A 10,875-nucleotide genomic window follows, 5' to 3' on the forward strand; every position below is an offset into this window, starting at 1 on the left:
CCATTAATCATAAGTTGAAAAACAGGAGAAGAGATACAAACCTTAATTAACCTTCTCCAACTGTCAGGGATCCTTGCTCTTTCCAGACTCTCCATCAGGAAACTCCTGTTGATGCGATCATAGGCTTTCTCCAAATCCAACTTAAGAGCCACAATGCCTTTCTTCCCCTTCCTAATCTTCATCGTGTGGACCATCTCTTAGGCAATCACCACATTATCCATCATTTGTCTACCAGGCACAAAACTTCCCTGATTCTGGCAGATGATCTTAGGAAGAATGCAACGGATTCTATTAGCCACAATCTTTGTAACAGTCTTATAAAGAACATTACAAAGACTGATAGGTCTCATATGCAAAAAGGAAGAAGGCTTCTCAATTTTAGGAATCAGAACCAGAAGGGTTCTATTCACCAGCTCTATATCCTGAGAACCATTAAAAACACATATGATAAAATTATAGATACCTTCCTTCACAACCTCCCAGTGCTTATGGTAAAAACCAGCAGGCAGACCATCAATCCCAGGAGCTTTAGTAGCCCCAATACTAAAAATGGCTTGGTCTATTTCCTCCAGGGAGATAGGGTGAAAGGCATCCTGAATGCTATCCTCTCCAATCATAGGAAAGGTAGCAACAGAGTGAGCCCTCTCCAGATAAACAGGCTCCTCTTTAAACAGATCCTTATAGAATTCCAGGGCCAATCTCCGAATCTCCTCATCTTCATACACCCAATCACCATTAGAGTCCTTAATGGCATCAATTCTATTCCTCCGCCTTCTAATAATGGTAGAAAGATGGAAATACCTGGTATTACGATCCCCATCTCTTATCCAGGACTTCCTAGACTTTTGAAACCAAAGAAGCTCCTCTTGCCTGAGCACAGCCTCCAGCTCCTTCTGAAGGGTTCTGAGGAGGCCATCCAAACCGTGATCAAACCTCACCTCCAACCTACACTGAATACCCTCCATCCTATTCAATAACTTATTCTTCCTTCTAATAATGTGCCCAAAGACATTTCTATTCCACCCCAGCACATTATTCCTGAATCCTTCAGCAGCTTGAAGGACATTCGAGTGAGGTTTCCAATTATCATGAACGAAATCCTTAAACTTAGGATGAGACTCCCAAGCCAATTGATAACGGAACGATCTCTCACCCCTAGGACGATTGCCTCTCAACAGCCTAAATAAAATAGGACAGTGGTCCGAATGGCGGAACGGGAGATTTAATATAGAACTCTCAGGGAAAGAAGTCTGAGCTAAAACATTAGCGTAAACTTTATCCAACCGAACAAAGGTACTGTTGCGCTTCCAAGTGAACTTATGACCGGAGGCCCCAAGATCAGAAAGCCCACATAAATCCATACTATTCTTATGGTGAAGGCAGCGATTAATATAATGATGCGAACCCCCTCTCTGATCACTCATAAAAGCAATATCATTAAAGTCACCCGCCACAAACCAGGGCTCAGATATGCTGACACTCATAGAGTAAAGAACCTCCCAAAGCCGTTTCCGATTGGCTAAAATAGGGTCAGCATACACCAGGGTAATTAAAAAAGAATTATTACCGGAGACACTCACTTTACAGTGAATAAACTGCTTGTCCATGCTAATAATATCGAAATGAACCCGATCTGGCTTCCAGAAAAGCCAAATCCCCCCAGCTCGACCAGTAGCCTCCGATCTAACACAGTTCCAGCTCCTAAACTTTTTAACCACCTCATCTGCTTTATCTCCACTAATCTTAGTTTCCATTAGAGCAAAACAAGAAGGGTTAAAATGTTTAATTAGATCATTAACATGGATACGGGTAGCCTTGCTAGCCGCACCCCTAACATTCCAACACAACAAAACCATAGAAAGGAGGATAACTGACCGCACCAACACACCTAAGCCAGGTATTTATTAGGGGCTCCTGAGAGCCTCGCCGAGGTACCCGCAGGCCCCATCTTCTCTGGTAAAGCCAAAGTATTCTGGATACTTTTTTGTTTACCCTTTAGCTTTTTCAAACTAGTTTTATTAACTCCCATCGACTTTCCAATCCCAGGATCACCACAAAGAATAGGAATACTAACCTCATTTATCTTCTTCATCCTTCGAGCAGCCAGGGTCAGGGTCCCCCCTAGGCTTCGTCCTTGGAAACAAAGAGGGGATTAACAGATTCAACCACCTTCTCAGATGGTTCAACAGACTCCAAACTTGGCATGCTTTGAACAATATGCTCATCCCCCTGGTCAGGATCATGAACTTCCTCAATCGTCAGGGCCCCAAATCTAGATCCTGACGTGAAAGCTGAAACGGCTCCAGACTCCTCCCTTGCTTTGGGGATAGGCTTCTCCTTGACACTAGGAAAGGCAATAGGCTTAGATAGGGAAGACTTCTAATTGATGCTAATATCAAGAGGACGATTCTGCACCACTGAAGGTTGTGTTCTACGTCTAGCAGTCCTTTTTGCCACCATCCAGGGTCCAAAATTCCCTCCATTCCCCTGGTTCACTTCAGTTCTCTCCACACCATCCTCAACAATCTCTTCTACAACCTTCTCCCTTTTAGGGCACCCCTCCTGAGAATGACCATACATGCCACAATCATAACAAATGTTATGTAAACCTTCATACTCAATAAAAAAACACCTTGTTTTGAACACAGAATTTTGACAACAAAGGTTTTGCAAGATCAACATCAACACAAACCCTTGCAAACTTGCCCCTAATAGCACCAATTGTAGTTTTGTCCACGTGGTGGACCTTCCCAACCAGACCTCCTATTTTTCTAAGAAACTTTTCACTATAATACTCAATGGGAAGGCCCGGGAACCTAACCCAAGTCAAAATCCTGTTAACAGAACAATCATGAGGATTAAAATTAGGAACCCAAGGCCTTAAGGCCAAAACATGGTTGGAAATAATATACGGGTCCCCTTTGATCACCGCATTATAATCCTCAACCCGGGTAAATTTAATGACATAGTAGTCATTTTCCAGGTCAGTAATACTGACTTTCCCTTTCCTTGCCCACTGAGCTTGGATCCTTTGGGCAAAATAGTTAAAGCTAATTCTCTTTCCAAGCACTGTAACTATTAGAGACACCTTCGATTTCTCTCTGAGCTCCCACTTCTCAGCTGAGGAGAGTCTAATCACCGGACAAAGAGGATCGTCTTGGACACCCTCCTCTTCATCAGAATCAGAGTACATATCATCAGACTCCCCCACCATCAACACTTCCTCCATACAAGGCTCCTCCTTGACCACCCCCATAACCGTATCTTTCCAAGAACTTTTCCCTACTTCGTTTATACTAACCCTAGATCTGGGGGAAACCGCGTTTCCCTGGACCTAAGCACCACACTCAACACCAAAAGTACCCGCTCTATTAATATGGACCTGACCCGAGGCAGCCTGCCCCCCTGCCGCCGCCCCAGCCTGCCCGGCACTACCCGGGGACCTGCTTCCAGTGCCTGTCCCAACGCCGGCACCCGGACACCACCGCCCAACATTACTGCCGGCGCTTCCAGCGCACTGCCCGGCGCTGCCTGCGCCTTGCCCAGCTTCATCGGCGCTCCACCCGGCGCCAGGCACCATCGGCGCTCCACCCGGCGCCAGGCACACCCGGCGCCCAGCCTCGCCCCCTGCGATCGGAGGCGCCTTGCCCCCTGCGTCCGAAGTAGGCACCGATCCAGCCGCCCTAGCCGCCCAGTCCTCCCGAGCACTCTTTATTAATTAATTTAAATGGACTCTTTATTTTTATTTTGATAACACTTTTGTATTCATTTTTAATATGTCTTTACCATTAAAAAAAGTAGATATATTTAATATTCATTTTTATTATGTCTTTACCATTAAAAAAAGTAAACATGTTTAATTTTCTATTAGTTCAATGGTAGTTTCTAAAAAAAATGATAATATTTTTACAGTTTTAATGCGTTGGAGGCTAAAAAATTTTTGCCCAGCCATAACGGGCTGAATTTTGAAAATTTACCGTCAACTGCACAGTTAATTTCAAATTTTTTTTTACGTTTTGAATTTTTTTTACTGATATGTTTGAGCCCCGAGTCATCCAAGGTCCTGGTTCCGCCACTGTTCCAACATAAGGAACTCAAATCATTTTACCAATTTCTATAATATATCATAAGATACAAAGGGTTAATGCACACATGTATTGGTGACAATGAGTAGAGTTTTGTAAGTACCCGATATTACTCGACCCTAATAGGACTATCAAAATCTTATATAAAAGTGTTTGAGACGAGAATGATATTTAGAAAATTACTCGTGACATGTACGGTTAGAGTACGAGAATACCTCTAGATACTCACTATTCCCTACCATACTCAGTGTATCTCACAAAATTAAAGTATTTAATGTGGTGGCATTTGATCCCACCACCAAACATACGAAGATTGAAGCCAATTAACTTTAAGTATTGAACCGACTCCCTTTATTAATTATACAGTTAAACCTCGATAAATGAATATTCGATAAAGTAATAACCTCGATTATATAATAAATTCTTCCGGTCCCGACTTGGGCCAATGGACTAAAGTAATAATCTCGCTAAATGCATTAAGTAATAAAAAATATTTAAATCCTTAAGGGTCCAATAAAAATATAAAGTAATAATTATTAAATTACATACAATATATATATATATATATATCAAAACTTTTTAATCAATCAACTAGAAGTCATTTCTTCTGAAAAAATGCATATATAGATGATTGTTTTTTCTTTCCACCTAAACCAAAATGAACATCATTCTTAACTTTTTGTAGTGCAAACACAACTTCTGGTATTTTGCTTATATTATAGCAAGTAGTTGTTTATGGTGACCATTACTTGAAATGCCTCTTTTGACGATACATTTGCGACAACACAACTATCATCTGGCTCTAGATCATTTCCATCATCATTGTTCATTATTGACTGGATAATTTCTTCGTCTGTAAGCGATTCCATAACTGCATCATTCTCGCTAGGATAGTTCAAAAGATGTTCGACATCCATCACATTTCTATAGCATAAATTAGAAATGACATCACTTAATCCTTGGATATCTTCATCTAATTGACCAAGTTCTGGTTCAGGAATATTAGCATCTTCTGAACGAATCTGGCAATTATTTGATTGATTTGTAATTATGCTAATGTGATAATTACAAATCAATCAAATAATATATTTCCTAAACAAGATAATTACATATCTAATGAATATCTATCGATAAATGAATAATTTATTAATTTATCGATAAATGAATAATTTATTCATTTATCGATAAATAAATAATCTCGCTTAATTAATATTTTTTTCCGGTTCCAAGGATGTGCATTTATAGAGGTTTTACTGTATTTGGTTTATATATACATTAATCAATTATTGTTAATACGAAATTAGTAATATACTATTTAATTTAGTTTGAATATTATAATTATTTATTTAATTTCAACGAGGAAAGTATCCACGAGTACATGCAAGTTACGTGGGACAAAGATAGGAAGAATGTGTACTCGTTGGGGTAATGGACGAGAAGTGTAGTTCAAATTATAAACAAATAAGGGTAATGATATGTCACTGCCTGAGAGTATCCTACCCATTGCTATCACTACATTATATATACATGTATAATTCTCATTTAAGATCAAACTAAAAAAATACTCAAAATATTTGAAGAATGAGATAAATGTAAAATATAATAAACACTTCTATTGATTACAGTGATATTACAATGTATTTATACTAATAATTACAATATCTGATACTATTATACTCTTGATATTTATATACATTAATAATATTTCTGTAATTTTTCTAAAATTTTGGATCTTCTTAGTTAAAAATAAATTTTATTTTTTAAATTTTGAATAATCTTTAAATACCAAAAAATTAGGAAGAATATTTTGATCACTCAAATGTAATAAAAAGTTACCAATGGGTTAGATTTTTTTTCTTCATGTGATCGATATTCTCCATGTGATAAACGCTTATTAGTCCACCTGTCGGACTCTTTACTACATGTATGCTATATCATTGGTCATTTCTGCCACTATGTGAAACTTGTCAACCATTTATTGCCAGGAGCCACATGTAACATAATAGACCTATCGTATCGTGACACATGTCCTAGAATCAAAGAAAAACATGTTCTACTCATTATACACGATTTTCAAATCAATTTCATATTTTTTCTATGTAGAATTTATTAAAACATAATCATACACTTTTAAACTGAAATTTACCACATGTTTCAGTTATTGACATGTAAAAACTACCTTTTCTTTATGGAGTTTGATCACAGAGTACAAGATCCTGTTGGGAGGAAAATTTAATTTTTCATTTTATGTAAATAAAATGTATAGATTATATTTTACCTAAAATGTATAGGTTATATTTTAGTGTATAGTTGAAAAATGAGATAAAATAAAAGTTACAAAAAAAAGGAAAAATAAATAAAAGAATAAAAAGAAAAGAAATAACATGTGAGAATAAAGTTGCTATTTTTTTTTTAGCAATCCCAATTAGTTATCTTTAACGATTTATTTGGAACTCAAGATGATAGAATGTTTGAACATCGGCAATGTATTTCGGAAGTTCATATTGTAAGTTTTCTAGAGACTATTATGAGCATCAAATAGACTTCTTTAGTTATGAATTTTTAAAAATTGGTGCAAAAATATAAAAATGGAAAACGAACCCAAAATTATGGCTCTTAGTTTTTAGGCATGTTTCAGTGATGATCTTCAAGCTCTGTCCACGTTTTTTATTTTTCAAAACTGCAATGAAAAAATGAGTAAAAGGTTGAGTATTTTCAAGAGATAACTTGAGTAATGGATGTACAAATTTGCTATAAAAATTAGCTTCCCCAACAAAAAATCAACAAACAAACAATAAAAAAAACAATCAATCCATTAAATTCAGCAAAATCATTACTAATCCCATCATTCAACAAAATCTCCAATCCTACTCGATACAATTGATATCTGATCATTCACACTCTTTAGTTTAATCCTACTATAGAATTCCTAACCATCGCTTTCAATTAATTTTTCTTATCCAATAATCTGCTATTGTCATCTTCAACATTAGTTTTAAGCTTCAAGCTTCAACTCAAAAACTGAAACACACAAACCTCATTTTCGCGAGGTATTCTATTTGCAAGCCTTTTCTAAATCATATTTACAATCTATTCATTAATTCTAATTAATCAAATCACCCAAAACCAAACTTTTGGTAGTTATTGATTCCGAAATCAACATAATTTCTATCAAACAACTGTTCTGTTCATCTATCTTTCAAAAATTATTCTGACCGCTACGAGCCACCATTCACTGCAAAATCGGTCTTAATCTCTTCATTGATATCCAAGCTATAGATCTTAGCTTTTATTTCGTTCGAAACAGTCCTTTATAGCCATCATTTTATTATATAAAATTTTCATGTTACTCAATTTTTTCATACTCAAGAGCTACTAAAACTAATTTGATTTTTTTTAAAATACTACTTTTGTCCTTCAACTTTTAAAACTACAACAACAAAGTCCAATTTCTACTTTAACTTCGACAAATTCTAGTCCAATTTGCAAGCATTCTAGCGACATCAACGTTTATTTCAAGGCCTCAACAACAATTTTGATTCTTTATTTAGTTAATGTACACATTTATTTCAATTATTACGAACAAGTTATTTTAATTTTGCAACTTATATCATGCGCAATCAATTTGTTTATTTCAAATTCCGCCTTCGATTTGTAATTTCCTATTTATTTCCCACCTCTGTAATCAAAACTAACAACAGAAAAATTATAAAATCAATAAAACAAAGAAAAAAAAAAATTAAAAAACATATTTGTATTTGGTTTTATTTATTTTTAGTAAAAAATTAACCGGTTGACATGTCAAGCGAAACTGTGAACTTTATTTTTAGTGCTTGCATTCTCCGCTCAATTATTTCGTTTTTAGAATTCAAATTTAGAGGCATTCACCGTATTTATTGCAGTTATTTCATTAATTGCTAAAAGTATTATTATTCTTGAGAAGAAATTTCTCTAGCACGCTCGCATTTACACATTTTTTTCCCACACACGTATTAAGATTAAAAATTAGCATATATTATTTCATCAAAAAAAAGAAAATTAGTATATATTATAAAAATATCGCCAACACTATGATTTTGATACCAATAATGGATTTGTTCTTGCATACACATGCATAGATCCGAATCGAATACAAAATATTGATAAATTGAGTTACTTCTTGTAACGTAGATTTCTATAATAATGTTTGTAATATAAATCAACGAATCATGATCTTGTATTATGATAACTTGCTGGATCCGCTTTGATATTCTTTGCCGGAGTTACCTGCAAAACAAAACCGGAGACAGGATCTCCGGGAAAACTCTCCGACGATCAAGTCAGTTTTTGTAAAAATGAGTCTATAATTTAGCAATAGCTTTTTGGGAAAAAATGTGAACCTACCTCCCCCCTTATTCTTAAGGCCTTTTATAGGTGTTTTTTGGGTAACCGTCGAGGGCGGTTACTCCTTAGTGGGCCACGTTCTGAGGGCGGTTACCCCTTTTTAGGCCATGTCCCTTTTGTGGCTTTCATGGCAACGAACGTGGTTCTGAGTGGGAGTCTTGACGCTCCGTTTAGGAATTCGGGGCGGTTTACTCGCTGCGCCCGCTTCCTTCATTCGGGTCCCGTCCAATCTTAGCCCATGGGGCTTTAATATGGGCTGGGCTTGCGAAATGAATATAACCCATTTTGGGCTTCGCGGGTTATCACATGCCTCCCCCTTGGTCTAGCAAGAGCCCTTTTAGGGTCTTTTTATAGGGGACGCTTCGTCTTTGTCGAGAAGCGTTCTGTAGAGGTATATTATTGCTGTCCTTCGCTTTCAAATATCTTGTGTTCATTATAACCGCATATTTCTATTCGCCCATTTTTATTTGTGAGACGTGTTATATGCAGATTATCAATTTCGCTGAGGGCATTCTCCGAAGGGATGCAGAGCGAGCCAAGGAGTTGGAAAGTCTTGGTACGGAATTGGCGACTCAGAAGTCGCTTTATGATGATGTCCAAGGGAAGGTGAAGGTCCTAGAGGGCACCTGTCAGAAGGCCGTGGGCGAGAAGGAGGAGGCCCTTAAATCCCTTCAGGCCAAGTCCGATGAACTGCAAAAATCCCTCGACGACCTAGCTACTTTCAAGGAGGCCCAAAAGAAGAGGGTTGAGGAGATTTTGGCTGAAGATGGCGCCCGCATCTACTGGTATGGGGAGCGGATTCATGCCGCTTATGAGCATGGGCATCAGGGTCTAGTACTTAACCGCCCCAAAGTTCCCATTTGGCTGAAGATGGCGCCCGCATCTACTGGTATGGGGAGCGGATTCATGCCGCTTATGAGCATGGGCATCAGGGTCTAGTACTTAACCGCCCCAAAGTTCCCATCCCTGAAAAGGATTTAACTGGGGAGTGGGATAAGCTGGAAGCCGAGGATGCTGATATGGATGAGGTACTCTTCTTGATTGGAAGAGTCTTCAGGATCCTCCGATTAGCTGCGAGATCCCTATTCAGCCCGCGAAAGGAGAGGCACCCCAAGCCGTTTCTCAACCTGTGCAAGAGGTACCTCTCGCCAAAGAGGTTACTGAAGCGGTTACCGATTCAAGGGTTGAGGATTCGCTTGAAGTAGATCCTCCTACCGGAGGAGATGAGGGAGTCGCCGCAGTCCAGGAGGGCATTAGGGGCGAAGGAGAGGAAGCTGTAGCATAGCTTAACTTATATTTGGACTTTTGTATGTAAAAACCATGTAACAAACCGCTCTGATATATATATTTTCTTTCGGTTGTTGCTTTTCATATGTGTGTGATTGTCACTTTTTTGCCCTTTATATGTGCCCTTTGTCCTTTTGCCGACTCCATATTTGTGTTTCTTCATAGCTAGGGTGGCCAGACCCTTTTTGCAATTTTGAGTACTCGTTTATTCGCTTAATTTTATGCCTTAACTTATAATTCTTCTTTCGAAAATAATCATAAGTTTTGATCATAAGGTTTTGCGAGTGATGCGTAATCATGCATCCGCCTTTCTTTAACAGGCAACACATTTATGTGTTTTTGATTTTAACCCTAAGATTTTTTGCGAGTGATGCGTAATCAAGCATCCGCCTTTCTTTAACAGGAAACACATTTATGTGTTTTTGATTTTAACCCTAAGGTTTTTTGCGAGTGATGCGTAATCATGCATCCGCCTTTCTTTAAGAGGCAACACATTTATGTGTTTTTGCATTTTGGCCTCGTGGAACATGCACCATCTCCCAAACGACTCCCTTGTGCGTTAACTCTTGTGTCAATCGGCTGACCACCTGATGGTATTTTACTAGCTCCTCCTGTTTCACCAGATAATTTTTTGTGATCTGGTTTATCATGAGTTTGGAATCGCTGTAGATTACCACTCTTTCTGGGGTGAGTTCATTGAGCAACCTCAATCCACATATCATAGCCTCGTATTCTGCGGCATTATTGGTAGTTTTGAAAGTTAATTTTGCTGCATAGTACAGGCGGATAACCTCCGGACCTTTGATGACGATTCCTAGCCCAGCTCCGTCTGCAGATAAGGCCCCATCTGTGTACATGCTCCACTCTTCTTTTTGTGCCTTTGGACATTCATCATCATCCCAGGTGAATTCGTTCACGAAGTCGGCGAGCACTTGGCTCTTTAGCGATGGTCTTCCTTCATAGCGGATATCGAATTCGCCCAGGCGAATTGACCATTCCATCAACCGACCGGATGCGTCAGGTTTCTGTAGTACCTTTCGCATTGGGATGCCAGTTCTCACAATGACAGTATGCGCCTTAAAATATGGTTTCAATCTAGTCACCGTGGTTATCACCGCGA

This window comes from Euphorbia lathyris, chromosome 3, assembly GCF_963576675.1.
Source record: "Euphorbia lathyris chromosome 3, ddEupLath1.1, whole genome shotgun sequence".
Lineage (NCBI taxonomy): Eukaryota > Viridiplantae > Streptophyta > Magnoliopsida > Malpighiales > Euphorbiaceae > Euphorbia > Euphorbia lathyris.